This window comes from Triturus cristatus, chromosome 6, assembly GCF_964204655.1.
Source record: "Triturus cristatus chromosome 6, aTriCri1.1, whole genome shotgun sequence".
Taxonomy (NCBI): Eukaryota; Metazoa; Chordata; class Amphibia; order Caudata; family Salamandridae; genus Triturus; species Triturus cristatus.
The window spans coordinates 589,495,644-589,513,814 of NC_140589.1; the positions used below are offsets into that span (position 1 = coordinate 589,495,644).

General features: G+C 47.6%; 2 non-coding genes across 2 annotated transcripts; both read left to right on the top strand.

Annotated features, from left to right (window-relative positions):
- The first annotated feature begins 4,095 nt into the window (after positions 1–4,095).
- LOC146817432 (U2 spliceosomal RNA) lies at positions 4,096–4,295 on the top strand. The gene has a single exon (XR_014964965.1). It is a non-coding gene; the product is annotated as a U2 spliceosomal RNA (small nuclear RNA).
- Positions 4,296–17,763: 13,468 nt separating this feature from the next.
- LOC146817433 (U2 spliceosomal RNA) lies at positions 17,764–17,954 on the top strand. Its single transcript, XR_014964799.1, has one exon. It is a non-coding gene; the product is annotated as a U2 spliceosomal RNA (small nuclear RNA).
- Positions 17,955–18,171: the final 217 nt, after the last annotated feature.

Sequence of the window (18,171 nt, forward strand, 5' to 3'; positions counted from 1 at the left end):
ACCTTTGGAAAAGGGACAGTGGAAGAGTTGGGTCACTTAAGTCCTCCCACCCCCATTGGATCTCTCCCCTTTTCAAACCCTGCCACTGGGTTACATGGATTGGCATTTGTATAGGCCATAAATAGAATCTTTGTAGATGTGATTCTATGCCATGCTGTGGGGGATAGGTGTTCTCTTTACACACACAGTTTTTTTTCCTTTTGTTTTTACTTACTGGTTGGGCATGTAATGTACTTTACCTTGTATATGTGCTTTTATCTTTTTTTTTTTTATTGGCATTTTCAAAAAACCAACATTGCATACAATTGCAAAAACAGCCAGTCAGTTGCCTATATAATACAGGGTTACATTTCCATACCAAAGTCATGTGTATTCTTATCATATTGATATACATAATAGCGGCGATATATAGTCCCAATAACACGGTAAGTATCGCCATTATATAGGATGCAACAGTGCTTTTATCTTTAATAAAGGTTTTAAAAACAAAAGATTTTTTGCCCTTGCAAGATGGGGTGCTAGTTAGAAGCACCACTCCTGTCTCACCGCTACAGCTTTTGTTACAGTGGGCCAATATTGCAAAACCAGCTCTCAGGGTTCCAAAACTGGCCCCCACCTTGGTGCCCGAACTGACCAGACCTGCCCTGACTGTTGCTACCTAAAGAATTTCCTTTGATTATCCACATGTACAATCCTTTCATTGAAACTCACCTCGTTGATACATTTTTGCTCCGGTTCTGTAGCAAAATTTGTGGAGGGACCAAATAAAAAAAATAAAATGTGGCATTTAGAATGGGACACCATGTTATATGGTCACTCTTAAATCAGACCCAAATGGGATTGGAGGGTTAGCACACCGCCCCAGTCACATTTAACATTGGTCCTCATAGAGGGTTTATTGTTTATCAAGGGCAGCCCGCCTTTTGTCGTAAAGGACAACTGTTCTGATATTGTCTGTCGGAACTGTGGTGCTACTACCCACTGGTCGCAAGCTTGCCCGGAACCCAAAGAATACAAATTATGTGGGGAAATTGGCCACTTGTTATGCTCCTGCCCTAAGAATGAAATGAAAGGAAAATACGTTTTATAAAGTGCTCAAATGCCCGAGGGCATCTTGGCACTGGTAGCACAACAGAAGGATCATTATGACACCTAGTTATGGAGCTATGAGTTAAAAAGCCAGGTCTTAAGATTCTTTCTAAAAACTAATAGGGAAGAACTGGTCTTTACGTCGAGGGGTAAGACGTTCCAAAGTTTGGTTGTACCATACACAAAGCTTCTCCCCTCCAACACATTCTTCTAATCTTGGGTACTTTAAGGTTGGCTGCTGAGGAGGATCGAAGTGGCTTAGCGTAAATGTATCAGATCAATATATTTTTCAAATCGTCTGGGCCTCTCCATGTAAGGCCTTAAAGGCGATGCAAAGCTCCTTAAAGTCTATCTTATCAACTGTCTGACAATGAAGCTCTCCTAGAGCCTTAGCCACTGAGCTTTGTCTAGCTATTCCCAGCAATAGATGAGCTGCCGAGTTCTGCAGAATTTGTAGTTTGCTAGGGAGCCGTTCCTGTGAATTGATATAGAGACCATTACAGTAATCTATTTTGGATAGGGTGAGGGCAGTCGCCACTAGTTTCTTCAGCTCCATAGGAATAAAAGGTTAAATCTTTCTCCGAATTTTTAACGTAAAAAAGGCGCTTGAAGTAATAACATTCACTTGTTTGTCAAACGACAGATGTTTATCAAAAATCACCCCCAGATTTTTCACCTTAGTGACCTGGGTTGGAATGGAGCCAAGCTCCTCCAGCCTCCAGTCCGGTGACCAGATCGAGGTATTAATTCCCAGCAATAACACCTGTTTTTTTTTATTTCAACTTCAGACAATTGTACGTCATCCAGTTGTTAACTTGTTGCATACAATTGCTGAAGGTGGCCGCTGACTCTTTGTGGTTGCCAGCAACTAAGACAACAATTTGAGTGTCGTCAGCATAACAGACAACCGAAAAACACAGATTTCTGATCAATGTGGCTTGCGGGGCCACGTAAAGATTAAACAGGGTCGGGCTCCGAGATGATCCCTGCGGAATCCCACAAGGGAGAAAATAAGAATCTGAGTGGTAGCCAACCAAAGACACTGAGTGCACTCTGTGTGAGAAAGGAGGTTAATAGTGATAGAGCTAAGCCACTAATACACAGGGATTTAACACAGTCAATAAGAATCTTACGTTTGATCGCATTGAATGCCGCTGAAAGGTCAAGAAGGATGAGCACTGCAGAGTATCCCCCCCCCCCACCAAGCGATGCCCTTAGTTCCTCTGTGGCAGTAATTCGAGCCAGTTCCGAACTGTGTTGGCAGCGAAACCCGAAGTGTGAATGATCCAATAGATCATTTGATTCCAGGAATAGGGTAAGTTCTTTATTAATTACCTTTTCTGCAATTTTGGCAGTAAAGGAGAGCCTATGCGGTAGTTATTAGCAGCGGAAGTGTCCAACTGGGGTTTCTTTAACAGTGGGAGAACTGAAGCAACTTTCATATTTGATGTTAAGGAACCCTGCCTAAATATTTCATTAATAATTGGCATTAAAACGCCCGCTATAGTTCCGGAAACTGAATGTACGGTATCTGGGGGACAGGGATCCGATGGAGAACCCCAGTTTTTGGAAAACCAGAAATCTGTCTTTTGAGGGGAAGATACTGGTAATCCAGTCTGTTTTTCTACCTATTTTATTGTTCTTAGCTATGGTTTACACCCCTACGCCTTGATGATACATTGTCAAAAGATTGTGTTTACCTTTTTTTGGGGACCTAAAATGGAGAAGTTAGTATGTCACAAAGTTTTTGTATCGTTACGAAATGGAGGACAGGACATGCCTACCATGTCCATCTTCTTTGCTTCTAAACTGTTATGTCATACACTGAAGAGCATGGAAAATGGGCCTCATATAGGAGCTTGTTTCACACGCTATTATGTATCCTATTTCTTCCATTGCTATCATATAATAGCTTCATTTTTTGTCTCTTCCCCTCTATTATGCTTCTCTACTACCCTTTTTAAAACTTCCTCTGATAAAAGGCAATTTGGCAACTGAACAGGAACTTATGTATCCTATCTTTTTTTTTTTAATAAATCTTTCTATTAAACAGACTCGACAACATGGCATAGCATCCGACAGTCAAAACAGAGGGCATCGCAAGGTTCCATACACATAGTAATACAGTAATCATACATTATGGAAATCACGGGGATAGGGAGACATCATCTTCGTGTGTGTGAGGAGGGGTGCAGATGTTTCCACGATATATGTTCCAAGGGGACCATATCTTAGACCATTTACGGGGACAGCCTCGAGCCATGTACACAAACGTTTCTCTTTGCATGCACCAATCAAGGTCCTTTTTCCAGTTCGTAATGGTAGGTGTGCGTGAGGCCCCATATGTATCCTATCTTGAAAAGAGAACTCAAAGCACGAGAAAAATGTGTAGTGTTGGGTCGTTTCTCTCACCAACAGTCCCACCAGGTATGGACCAAAGTGTGGCACAAGGAACTCTTCAACACCCAGAAAGACTTGGCATGGATGGTTGTCCACGAATGTGTTCTGGTAAAACATTTCGAATACCACCATCCATTTGGCATCCTCCCCTAGTTGTCCTCGTATTGGCTGTTCCTGTGAAGAAACTATTCCTCACCTTTTTTGGAACTGTTAATTTGCTCTGCAGTTTTGGACTTCCCTGCTAAAACCATTAAAAGGGATCACAGCTATCTCTGCACTCACCGATGAAATGGTGCTTTATGTTTTTTGCCTCAAATGCCTGTGCCTCAGAATCATACATTCTGGAAACTTTTGAACTGTGATTGCGCGTATCCGACTTCTGTTCTCACACAAAGAACTTACAAGATTGTAGAATTTTGTGCTTAGATAAACTATGTACATATTATTTCATTGACTCTTTACACATAGGGAAAGATCAGGTGTTTGAACTAAGGAAATTAGCAAAAGGTTGTAATTGGATAACCTAAATAATTGAATTTTATATCTTCCACTGAGCCGAACTGCCCTGACTTTTTTGCATATTGTGCCCTTTCTGAAAATATGTAAATAGCTATATTATTGTACTGTTGGTTGTGGAACATTAAATAAAAGAATTCTGTGCTTATCAGTTAAATATCTGATGCGTCCTTTATCTGGGGACCATATATTAATAGATTTTTTGGATACGGAGATGGAGTAGGAGCTTGCCCTGCCCACTCCAAGCATCAACTTGGTATTGCAGTAGCTCCAGGAATGGTGTGTATTGCTTCTTTTTCTCTTTGTAGGAGGCTAGCCTAGTATATGGTGCACATTTATTTAAATTTAAGTGCTGCACCTCTCACTAATCCAGCTGACCCTTATGGTGATTTTATTGGCCTTTGATAACCATAGAAAGCTCTCAAAGTTATAGCTGTGGAGAGTAGCCTTCAGGCTTATCTTGAAGTAAGTGTTAAGCAGCTAGTTTACCAGTTTAATCTGTAGTGTGAGGTAAATGAAAAAGAACCACTCAGTGTTTATATATAAATACTTCTGTGTATTACACAACACTCACTAACACATTAGTATATCTCCTGCCTGGAGATATCAACTCAATACACAAGAATACTTCAAATGCCAACAGGTAAGTAGCACAAAATACAGTGGTTTACAGGAGGAGACCAAACCATATACTAAAAAAGTGGAATGCAAACTGCAAAGGAAACAGGACTTGGACCAGAAGACCTAGAGGAGCCAGAGACGCAAGGACCCGCCCAAGGTAAGTATCCAGGAACCCCACTGAGGCTTTGTGCAGAGTGGGAACACAGCCGCATGCCCAATGGAAGTCGATGAAGAAGTCGCAGTTTTAAAGAAGGACCCTTTCCAGAGGACCGCGAAGAATTCCCTTGGAGGATGGAGGACGGAAGGTTGGAGAGCCACCACACCCATCAATGCCCTAGGAACCAGGTTACCCACACCAGGGAAGCCAGGTGCATATGGGTGAAGAGACTTCAGAAACCTCTGTAGACGACAATTGAAGTCTTAGAAGAAGGTGCCTCTGGAGAAGTTCAGGAAGGAGTTCGGTGGAACCCAAGGGTGGATTCTGGAGGTGAAGAACCTGCAAGCAGAGGGAACAGAGTCTATGTCACTCGCAAGTGACCAGGAGGCACGAAGACACAATGCCCACTGATGTCGGAAGGTTCAGAAGAGTCAACGATGACCTTGTTGCTGCAGCTGGGAGGACCAGCTGGGAGGACCAGGCGATGCTGAGTAAGACTAGGAGCCGTACACAAACTGTCCCCCGTTGGATGTCAGTGACTAGGTGGTCGGCGTGTGGATGGAGAACCAACAAGCCTTGTTAGCCGCAACTGGCATGGAAGACTAAGAAGGAACAACTTTGGTACTAGCAAGCTCCAAGGGACTCATCAACAGCAGGAGAGTCATAGCAGGCCCTGGCAAGCAGGGGAGACCACTGAAGCAGTAGTAGACGCTCTGGAGGACCCACAGGCCAAAGGCACAGGGGTCGCAAGAGGACATCAAGCAGCTCACCAAGGATGATGGCCCACAGTGCGGAGGATGTGGGGAGGATGCTGATCTTGGAGGCAAAAGATGCTGGAGACCGAAGATCTCTGGATTGTAGAGCCAACAAGCCTTGGCAATGGCAAGTCAATTTGGTGCACAGGGTTTGGTCCCAGCGGTTCTGATGAAGGACACTGGCCTCGAAATTGCATAGAGGACAGGTCCGGCCTCGAGGAAGTTGCAGAACCACCACCTGTATTGCTGAGCCTCTGGAAGTCCATAGTACAACAGAAGCAGGAGACAGGTCAGCTTCTTTGCAGTGCCTGCAAATGTATGGGGTGATTCCTTCACTCCAAGGGATATTTCTTTGGGTGTTTTTGGGTGTCCTTAATGCCCACAGGTCTGTTGAAGAACCTGGCAGAAGCACAGACGAGCGAGACAAGGAGCAGCAGGAGTCTTCCTTGGTGCAGTCTCGATTCCAGTTGAAATCTCACAAAGACCAGGTGTCAAGACAGTCGAAGAGCGACGTAGTTTCAGGCTCGAGTCTTGTCCCATGACAAATCTAAGGACCAACCCAGAGGTGAGCCCTTAAGTACCCTGAGGAAAGGGTTGGAACAACTCGCAGGTCCCTTCCAGATGTGAGGCTGGACAGAAGGGAGGATACTCCCCTGTTCTTTGTCGAATTTCACACCAGAGCGGGAGCTGAGGGCTCCCTTAACTGGCTCAAACTGGAGCATGCAAGGAGGTCACCAAATGTGCTCTTCAAATCAGTCTGGTGGTGCTGGCCAGCACCCCCACTGCAGCCCAGTAGACTAAGTCCTGTATGTGACAGGGAACCTATTGTTCTACCTTTCCCTGTTTGAGCTTGGCTCAGCAGCAGGAGGGCAGAATCGTGTTACCAGGAGTACAGGGGGGTATCCCTAAGAAACCCCCCTGTACGGAACAGTACAACATGGGATCATACTTCCAACACTGGAATCAGTGTTTGTGTATGATCCCAACATGTTTGATACCAAACATGACTGGGTTCGGTGCAGCCACTATATGGTTAGACATCTCGTAATGACGGATGTCCACTATATGTATTAAAATGGCTGGTCGCACTTACAAAGCCTGGAGACTCGACTCTGGAGTTTGTAGGGGTGTTCTGCACACTTATAACCAAGCACCCTGCCCTCATGACTGAAGAGCGAGCCGTAGGGGTGACTTATAGGTTTTAAGTGCAGTGACCTCAGATATAAAAAAACATATATTTGGAATGAGAGGTGCAAGCACCAACTCACACAGGCTGCAATGGCAGGCCTGTAGTGACAGTTTAAGTGGACTCCCATGTGTGGGACAATACATGCTGCAGCCCATGGGAGATCCCTGGTGTACCTATGCCCTGGGTACTTTAGTACCATATACTAGGGACTAGCAAGGGTGCACCTGTAGCCAATTGTGGAGGTACAAAAGTACTTACTACGTCGATTTAGGGAAGGAAGCACAGCGACTGGGGTCCTGAGTAGCAAGATCCCAGTCAGTCTAGGTCAAAAACACACTGACATCAAGCAATAAGGGAGGGTAACCGTGAAAACGGATCCTACTTTCCTGAACTGTTTAACCCAGGAACCCAATGGCGACGGGGAGAGGAGGATGAGGATGAACATAGGTGTAGTAAACGTTAAGTTATTTACTGTAATGTATTTGACTAATGTGACCTTTTTCCTTAACAGGTAAAATGTCAATGGAATAGCTTGTTCACTTGTCAAGGTTGCTACCAATGAGTTTCTAATATTAGGGCTTTGTGGAAGATGACGATTGACGTATCTGAACCCAAAATGAGGCCCTGACAAGTTTAAAAAAAGAGAAAAATCTGTTCTTATCAGTTGAAACCACTGTTAAATGGATGTAAATTTGATAATTTCTTGATCTACGACTTTGACTTTTTGAGACAAGTATATTTGCATTGTATATGCAAATGTATGTAAGTTTCGGGAAAAGGCCCACCTGACTTTTAAGGAAGCAGGAGGAAGGACTCCAGCGTGCTGGGGTCAGTTTGTTCACTCAGGGCTCAAAATAGGAAACCAAAGGACCTGTGGTCAGCTCTTAGGGCTTGATAACATTGTGCTAGCTAGTCACTCTCTTTCCTGGCATTTGGATGGACTAATTCTGGAGGCCTATCAACACCCAAACCTCTGGCACGGGGATTTGTGCTTAGGTGAAAACACAAATAGCCCTTACCTTAGCTATTGGGAGTGATTGGACAGTGTTTCTTGCACTGCAGACAGTTGTCTGCTGGGAGACACCCCAGGTATCCAGACGTAGACCCTAGACAACACCGGTAACCAGATTGTAATCTCCGTTAGCACTTGTAAGCTAAAGGTTCACCAATGGAGGATGAAATGGTCACTAAAGCCCAAGTGACTTCCCCAGATGACATCCCCATAATGCACGTCCAGAACCCCAACCCAAAAGGGGAGGGCAGCAACAACGCTAGTAAAGGTATACCCCCAAAAAGAACAGCAGTGCTGGGAAGACTGGTGACACGAAGGCCCCAGGGGCTAAGGAAGGGGGACCAGAAAGCGCTGGTGCAGCGAAACCTGAGCGAGAGGGGAAGATCTAGGCTGGGACTAGACAAGAAACGGCTCCCCAAACCCTTCAATGAGTACATCCTTTCCCATAGGCACGCCCATGTCATGTTGTGGGAGGTAAAGGACAAAGAAGGGCCCAGGCTAGATAGGGACCTGTTCCTGAACAAAGTCCTCAAACCAGCTGGGATCCAAGAGGCAGAGGTCCTTAGCTGCCAAGCGTCCGCATCAGGGATGATATTCCTCCTCAGTTTCATCACCCAGGCACTTTTTAGGAAGTATTGGGCAGTTTTCCTAGAGAAGAAGGAGGAACGACCCTTCAACACCTTCCACATTATGGCATGATGGGGACCAGCATCAACATAGAAGAGGGTCTTGGTGGAGATGACAAATCTGCACATCCCGGACAAAGACATTGCATTGCTCCTCCAGAGATATGGCACAATCACATACGGGCCCACCAAAGTGAGGGACAGGAGAGGAATCTGTAACACTACCTGGCAAGCAACCATCATACTCCACGATGACCCTGCAGGGAGGAATGGACTGAGGCACCCACCAGCAAGTTTCTACCTTGGAGCGGACGAGGGGAAGATCAGGTACCCAGGACAACCCTTTATTTATTTATTTATTTATTTAGTGTTTTCTATAGCACGAACAAGACCAAGCAATGGGTATCAGAGCGCTTCACATATAGATAGCATTGTAGCTTTAAACAGTACCAGAACGAATCATATTTAGCATTGTCGTTTTAGCGCAATAGAAACCTATAAACATGTGAGGCGTGGAGAAAAGAGAAAAACATTTGTACAAACAATCATACAATTCGAAATGGCCTAGGTTACAGCTTATAATACATTTAGGATTGTTCTGGGTATTCTCTGGGGTGACAGTAGGGGTAGCAGTCTTCATGCACAAGTCTCCGTGTGAGTAAGAACCAGCGGGATGCGAGGAGTTCCATCTAGAGTCTGGTAACGGATGAGTTACAGAGAGAGCTACTCCGCAGGCTAGGGTGGGTAGAGTGATTGTCTGAATGGGGCTTCTAGAACATATAATGAACGGGCTACTGCGGATTAAGGGAGGAATTTGGTAATTAGGAAGGACTTCGCTTTTTTTGTGAATGTGGAAGTAGATGAGATTTTCCTGATGCCTGGTAGGAGCGAGTTCCATATTCTTGGAGCAGCTCTGGAGAAAGCGCTGTCATATGTTTTTTTTCTTACTGAAGAGTGGAGGTTTTAGAAGAAGAGTACAGGCGCACCGCGAGAGTCTGCTTCTTCCAGAAATCAAAATTTTCTGTGCTAGATATAGTGGTGTTTTGTGATAGCTTGCCTTATGAGTTATGCAGGTCATCTCTAGTTGGATTCTTGCTTCATGAGGCAGCCAGTTGAGAACTTTTAGATGTGGGGTGATGTGGTCAAATGTTTTTGATCAAGTTAGTAGTCTTGCTGCTGCATTAAGACCGGCTTTAAGCGGGGCTGTTGAGACTTTGATAAAGTAGTGCATCCATATTCCAGCCTCGAGATGACTAACGACTGTACTGCTGTATTGAGGTCTAGTGGTTCGATGTAATGTTTCATTATTCTTAGGTAGCTGAGGTGAAACGTGCATTTTCAGCCATCAGGTTGATGTGTGATTGCATATTAAGCTTCTTGTCTAGAGTGATTCCTAGCGACTTGGTGGAGTCCAACAGTGTCGGAGTGTAGTTTAGTGTAGTGATTAGCATAGTCCAATCCTTCCTAACTCTGGAGTTTTTTTGGGGGGGGGGGAGATTAGAAGGAATTTGTTTTTTTGAGAGTTTAGCTTAAGGTGATTGTTAGCCATTGGATGGTCTTTTTTAATGCTTGGTTCGTCGTCTTTATTTCTTCCAGGGAAGTGATCTTAATATATAGCTGAGTGTCGTCCGCATACATGTGGAAGGAGATGTTAGCCTGCTGTAGTATTACGGTTAAGGGTTCAATATAGAGATTAAATAGTGATGAGAATGGAGTTGAGCCTGGTGGTACTCACAGGTTAGGGGATGGTGTGGATAGATTTGGATTCACCAGGAATCTTTGCGTTCTGTTGTCTAAGAAGGATTTAAACCATTTTAGGACTGTTCCAGATAAACCCATCCTGTTCTCAAGTCTCTCGAGAATTTTGCCATGGTTAACAGTGATTAGAGCAGATGAGAGGTCTAATGCCAGTAGGGCGTCATCTACAATATGTAGAATTGCTATTTTGGTGCTGTGCCCGGGTCTGAAGCCTGATTGGCAGGTGTCGAGAAGCTTGAATTCTATAAAGTGTTGGTTAAGCTGTTGTTGAACACATTTTTCTATTACTTTGGCTAACATGGGAATGTTGGCTATCGGTCGGAAATTGTTTGGATCCGAAGGGTTCTCTGTTGTTTTTTTTAGGATGGGGATGACTTGGCCGGTGTTTAGGCAATCCGGGATGGATCCTTGCGAGAGCGACGCATTGATTATCTTGGTCCACATGGGGATGATAGACTGATTGATAGATGACAGGCAACTCGAAGGGAGGGGTTCGTTAAAGTGGTTGTTCGGTTTTATAGACGATAAGATTTTGGTGATGTCTCTTTGTTCATAAAGTTTGAAGGAGGACCAATGGGCTTTATTTTTGGATCCTGCCAGAGTAGGTTGGATTGGATGATTGGTTGGAGAATTGTTAGGGGAGGTGGGGTTGACAGCGGCAGTCTTGAGTTCCTTCTCTAGGGTAGTGGCTTTAATAGTAAAGAAGGAAGAGAATTCTTTGCAACTTAAATGTGATTTAGATGTCAAGAGTGCAGATTTGGCCATTTTGTTTGATTGCTGTTTTAGTATTTCGAATAGTTTCCTCGGTCTGTTTTTGGCGTTGTCAAGTTCTGACCTAAAGAAGTTTATTTTAGATTTTAGGATACTTTTGTTGTAGGAGTTTCTGGACTTTCTTAGCAGTCTTAAGTGAGGGGATGAAGGATGTTGTCTCCATTGCCGTTCAGTTAGTTAGTTTCAGTTTGCGTTTTTCTACATTGAGAAGACCATTGAACCAAGGGTTTTTGTCTTTGTACGGTATCTTTTTAAATTTTGGTGGGGCTAGGACGTCAATATTTTTGTCATTGTGCAGTTGTAGTGTTCCGTAAGCTCTTCACCTGCAGGAAATGCCTGGCCATGGGGCACAAGGGAAATGACTGTCTAGAGAAGTTCTGCAGGATCTGCAAGAGAACCAGACACAAAGCGAGTGGATGCACCTGCGAGAAGATGTGCAACTTCTGTGGAAGAGAGAGACACACCTACTGCCGGTGCCCCAAGTCAAACAGACCAAAGACCTAAGCAGCGGCAGCAGGAGAAACCACAGCCCGAAGCCCTACAGACCAACAATGGACCCAGCTGTCAACGCTAAGGTGAACGCCCTCGAGAAGGCTGCACAGGAAGCAACTCCCAAGAAGCCGAAGCCAACCAGGAAGGACCTCCAGAATGGACCCACCCCAGAGGTTTTAAACCCCCCCAGGACCACCAAAGACAGCAACCACAGAGGACCCCACAGCTGAGCCGGCCACAGTGGAGGAACCATATCCCGACTGAGACGACACAAGCAGCGGAAGTCCCACACTCTGAGGGAGGAACACCAAAATCTGCACAACCAATGGCAACCCAGAGGGAACATAACCCAGCACCAGAAGTTGGAGCCAAGGAAGGAGAAGAGAGACAGGCTCCAGCCATGGCAAAGGAAAAGAAGAAAATGAAGAAAGGGAAGCAACCTCAAACAGACGACAGCAGCGGGGACGACGAGGAGATAGAGGAGTCATGGACACAAGTGAGATCCCAGAGGCTGCGTGAGAAGTGCAGGAAAGAGAAAGAGGAGAAGGAGGATTAGTGACAGGCTTGAGCTGGGACAAAACAGGCACCTCCACAAGAAGCTCTCCCACCTGACTGGGGAGTAACAGGCGGACACAGGCTGTCAAAAGAGACACCTGAGATGGCAGATGCCCAGCAGAGAGCATTTCTACAACAGCAAGAAGCTCAACACCGCTCAGGATGAGCAAGAAGATAAAGTCAACCTCGTCGACTCAGCCATCAAGAATGAGAATGACATGTGGGGACCACCTCAAGTGACCCAAACTGGGACATACAGTCATTGCTCCAAGTGCTGCACCAGCAGCTGGCCCTGATAGAGGACAATGGATTCCCGACAGAAAAGATCCCGTGGCCGAGCTCCCAGGCGCAGTATCTGAGATCCTCATAGGGGGCACTGAAGAAAGTGGGAAAGCAGGCCCAGCAGTCAGCCCCACTCACGCAGTAGAGCAGCCTAGAGCCCTCATTCCCAATAGTGGTTTTAAACAATACACTGACAGCTAGCGCTGAGACAATGACTATCATTGTTGACCCTAAACGTCAGGAGTGTGAAGGATCAGGTCAGATGGGTTGGTGCACTGTGCTTCCTGGCTGCCCAGAACTGAGATGACTGTTTTCTGTAAGAATGCAGGATTCCGTATGCCCAGTTCTACAGCCAGCGCGAACTGCAGTGGACGCATGGGCCATCGTTTTGGCCAGGAAGAAATTATTGCAAATCATCTGGGGTTGCCATTCTGATCAAGGGGAGGCATTTCACTACCGACATGGTTAGAGAGCAGGTCAACAGCAGATGCTGGTCGTGGACGAGCCCTTTGGGATCATCAACGTCTGTGCTCCCCCGGAAAAGAATGAGTGACTAAAGATGTGAAAGTGCACAGGGTGCAACTCGTCGCCACCAGGACCATCCTGATGGGTGGTGATTTTAAATTCACAGTAGAGATGGATTGACGCACTGGGTCAGACTCTATGGTAATGGATATGACTTCCAGGTTGTTGGTGGACATAACAGGTGAGGCGTCCCTGTGGGATGTCATCAGAAGCATGAGGCCAAATACCAGGAATTTTTCCTGGAGTAGGCTGGATGGATCTGTACATTCATGGATCAATTGCCTATTCACCTCCCCAACGGTAAAGCCTGGGTGAAGCTCTATGGTCGCTATCAGCTTCGAGGGGGAACTTACAGGAAAGTTTCCTGCTGGCCCTGGATCATGGAAGCTGAACTGCTCTTTGCTGGAAAACGAGGAGTTATTGGCAAACCTTAGCTTCGCGTATGTAGAGTGGAGGGACATGGGAGACTTTCACTCCGCCAGCGAGTGGTGGGAATGGGTGATGGGCAGGTTCCGGAGCTTCTTGAAGGATGCAAGCAGAGCTGCTGCACAGGAAAAGGACACATTCAGCAGGCTGCAATGCAAGCTGCAGCAACTTAACAAACTGGAGCTCTGAAGATGTGACATGCATGACGATTTGGAGGAAACCCAAATAGGGCTCACAGAGAAGAAGCCAAGAAAATCATCTTCCGGGCCAGAACCGAGAAATGCGACTCGTTCTTCTTCAAGAAACTTAACTCAGCCCACACACCCCTCGTAGAGGTTTGGGACTTGGGGGGGCAACCTCCAAAGTGAGAGAGCACGTCATGTGTGTCGTAACTGTCTTTTATGGCGAGCTTTACTCGCTAAAGTCGTCGGACAGATCCCAGGTGAACAGTTTCCTGGTATGCATCTCGAAGACACTGAGTCAGGAAGAGAGAGAGTACCTGAACGCGCTCTTCACCCTGGCAGAGCTGCACTTGGCCGTTACGACCTCCAAGATGGGCAAGATGCCTGGACGGTCTCCCAGTGGAACTTTATGTCGAGTTGTGGCACCTGATCGGCTGGACTTGCTGGACCGATTTATTTTTTTTTTTTTTTGAAAACTTTTATTAACCATAGTTGCATCAATTGGCAATGTACAATTCTGCGCCAGAGCATCAGGTCGGCAATGTTCGAACACATACAGTCAAATGCTTAAACACAGCCGTTTAGCCGACAACCCGGAGGTCCGGCGGCGGAGTTCAGTGTAACCTAGATAGAGGATTCAGGTGTGTACATTGCGTGTAAGCGAATCGGTGGTGCTTTTCTGATATGTGTCGCGCCGTTTCTCAGCTAAAGCGCATTGTCCGCGTGTGAGGGGGGCGCTGTGTGTCAGCCCGCTGCGCAGCATTGTCAGCTAGCTCCTAGGCTCACAGGAGGATGTGTGCTGGGTGCTGGGTTGTCCGTCAAGTGCCCTGATTTGTGGGCATCGGAGTCCCGGTGGTCCGCGTGTAGCGTGGGTTGGAGCGCGACAAGGAGATTGTAGCATAGCTCGCAAGGATGCGCGTGGCGACCGTTGCTGTGTTGGAACACATGCTCTGCTAGGGAGTGGAGCCAGTCGCCGAGCTGTTCCCCGGGTGTGCAACGTAAACTTAGGGATCGAGGCCAGGGTCGAGAACTCGGGAAGGGGCTAGAAGAAGAGGGGTGAGGGGGGGGGGGAAAGTGGAGATCCGCTTGCAGCAATGTGTGAGGAGATAGGGGCTGTCCAGCAGGACGTAGCCGGACCGCCCGGGGAGCGCGTCGAGTGGCCGGTCGCGAGGGGGGGAGTGGGGGGGGGGGGGGGGGTCATCAGTGTGCGCGCCCTCTCGGGTAGCAGCGGCGGTAAGTCCCGCGCGTGCGCCATAACACAGCGCAAGAAATATCCGACAGTAGTAGCCTGCCGCGCAGTATATGAGATGTGTCAGGGGAATAAACAGACCGAGGGGGCCGGGAGCTATTGTTTAGGTTATCCCACGTGTTCGGCAGGCCGTCTGAAAGGTGGCAAGGAGGCCATCCCAAAGGTGAGCGATGGGGTACTGCCTGAGTCCCGCAGTTTCCTCACGGAGGAGTACTGCACTTTCCGCCTGCGCCCAGTTGGCGAAGGATGCCCTCCAGTGCCTGATGTGCGGAGGGGCCGTCGCCTTCCAGTGCTTGGTGAGCAAGCGTTTGGCCGTAACAAGCCCCATGTCCCAGAAGCGCGCCTGTACTCTATTCGCTTTTGTGCGCTTGTACAGGCCCAAGATACACGCTTCCCACGTGCGTGGCAGCCGTCCATCCGCACCTGGACTTGCTGGACCGATACAAGGAAATGGTGGGTAAGGGCAATATGCCGCAATCCCTGCTTGAAGGCATGATACTTGTTTTGAACAAGCAGAAGGGAGAGAGAGAAGACCTCCTTAATGTGGACTACAGAATCCTCATGTCGGTGATGGCCAACCGCCTAAAGAAAGTGATGGCGAAGATAGTTCTACCTGGTCGGCAAATCATGGACAGGATGGCCCTGGTCCGGGTCACGATAGAGTACGTCAAAAGCCGCAAGGTTCTGATGGCCTTGGTCAGCCTGGATCAGGAAAAGATGTTCAACAGTGTTTCCCATGAGTTAATGGACTGGACACTCTGAGGTCTTCTGCACGGACGGACAGTCTATGAAAGAGCAGGAGAGGACTTGTATCGAGTTTGGAAAGGCATCAGGAGCGCAGATCAACAGTGCCAAGTCAGAAACCCTACTCTTCGGCCACTGGACCCTCACCTGAGACCCACTGCCATTCCCCATCAAGCAGGACCTCCTGAAGATCCTTGCAGTCAGGTTTGTTGGAGAAGGTGCTGAAGAGAAGACATGGGAAGAGAGACTGGCAAAGACAAAGCAGAAGCTAAGACTCTGGAGCCTCCGGAAGCTGACGAAAGAAGGGAAGTCTTTGGTCCTGCGGAACGAGACCCTGCCAGTGCTCTACTACGTCACTCAAGTGTGGCCATTGCAGACCTGTACAGCCAAGGCCATCACAAGAATGATCTACTTCATCTGGAGCTCGAAGATGGACAGAGTGAAGAGGGAGGTGATGTTCAAGACCCATGACAAGGGAGTGCCGAACATTGCCCCCATCCTGAGGGGAATCTTCAAGTGGCATTGCGTGAGGAGCACCCTGAGGACCCAAGATGAGAGCCACGCCAGCTTTCTGATGGCATGTTTCTTCCTGTTGTTAACATGGAGGCGCCTCGGATGGGCAGAATGAGTGAGCGCCGTCCCCTACAACTGGGACACCCCGTGGTTCTACCAGAAAGTGGGAAAGTTCATCAAGGAGTTTGGTCTGGAGGCTGGCGTCTCAGCCACGTGGTGTCCAAACATCGTCCAATGCCTAATATGTGTGAAGGACGTCAGTGAACCGATCAGCAACCTTGCCCTCTGCCACAGCAGACCAAATGTGGGAGAATGTTGCCTCCTAGCCCTGGACCAACAAGCTCAAAGACATCACCTGGATGGCCATCCAAGGAGGTCTGCCAGTGATACCTGTCATGAACGCAAGAGGGCTCAACCGATACAAGTCCTGCCGAGAGGGTGCACTGCGGACGAAACAACCTACCATCTCTTTTCGGGGTGTGCATACTCACAGGACGTGCTGAAGGCCCTAGGCACAGAGCCTAGGGCCTGGATACCAACATCATGCGTCACCGCTGACTCTGTGATGTACTGTCTGTTCCTAGGGACACACAAACTCGGGACCTCCAGTACTGCTGGAGGTTCCTGTGCTGCTTTAAAGATATGGTTCTGTTTTTCAGAAAACGTCTGGTAGTTGGGAAGAAGGAGACATCGACACTGTCGTGCCGAAAGATGATCCACAGTGTACTGCGTGACTGCGCTGCACTGTACGGATAAGATGAAGACAGAGTTGACAAAACATGAGGACCCAAAGGGGTCCACTTGTACACTTACACGGGGGGGCAAAAATGATCAGGCAACGAAGTAGACAATTACAACTGTGGACCCAAAGGAATCCCCCTGAACTTACCTGGGGGGGGGGTAAAGAGGGGTAACTAACCTCTTTGTCCTTTTTCAATATAACCCAGAAACCGGATGGCGACAGGGGAGAGGAGAATGCAGATGAAGACAATTGGAGTAAATGTAATTATTTGCTGTATATATTTGACGAACATGACCTTTTTCATTCAGTGGTAAAAGGTCAATGGGATAGCTTGTGCACTTGTTCTCAAGTTTCCATGGAACTTTTTTTTATTTTTATTTCCTTCTCCATCCAGACGCTGCACTTTGGAAGAGAAAAATGTCAGAAGGAGACTGCTTTTCCAGCCTCAGAGTTTCCTTCGTTTTTGGATCCATTTCACTGGGGAACGAAATGAGGAAGTTTTCCAGCAAGTCAGTAGGATCGAGGTAGAGACGGAAAGAGACGAGGAAAGGGAGGGAGGGAGGGAGGGAGGGAGGGAGGGAGGGAGAGAGGGAGGGAGGGAGAGAGAGATGGAGGGACGGAGGCAGAGAAGTGGACACTGCCCTTGGCTTCTCTGAGCAATGAAGGAAAATACAGAGTCCTTTTCCTTCTTTGCCCGCCCCGCCCGTCCCCGAACGGCCACGAACGGCCAAGCCTTATCTATAGGCCTTTGGCTACAGGGGAGCAGTGTCCCGGGTAGGCGAGGGCGAGGCGCCGGCCACTTCCTGTCGGGGAGCTGTCCAGGGCATCCTGGCCTGATTCCCAGCATCCCCCGGCTGCCAGGCTTTCCGGCCAGCCGGCTGGAAGCAGAGGACAGGAAGGGGCGGGGCATGCAAATGCTAGAAAGAGGACAACGTGGGTATGCTAAGTGACGCCTAACGAGGCGAGAGCCGTGGAGGACTCTGGGAGCCGGGAGAAGGCCCGAGGCCAGGGCCTCCTTTCTATGGGCACATGCTGAGCTCCCACTAGGAGTCAGAAAAAGAGGCGAAAGGGCCTCAAGCGACGGTGCGAGGGAAGACCCCGGTCCGGGTCAGCCAGGGAGATTGCTCCGGGAGGTGCGAATTCTGGCACCATTCTGGTTATCGCTTCTCGGCCTTTTGGCTAAGATCAAGTGTAGTATCTGTTCTTATCAGTTTAATATCTGATACGTCCTCTATCTGGGGACCATATATTAAATTGATTTTTGGAACAGGGAGATGGAATAGGAGCTTGCTCTGTCCACTCCACGCATCAACCTGGTATTGCAGTACCTCCAGGAATGGTGCACTTCCCCACCCGGGGAAAACAATGCTGTTGAAAGATAGATGAGAAAACGAAAGTAGCGCTTCACTACCAAACCCTGTAAAGTGGCGCTACTGTGTTTGCGCGAGAATAAAGCCACCCTGGTCACCGCGTCTTGCTTTATTTATTTATTTATGTCATTGATCTGCCGCAAACGCGCTTTATTTATTTATTTATATATTTTTCACGTTTTCTGGAACTTTTTTTT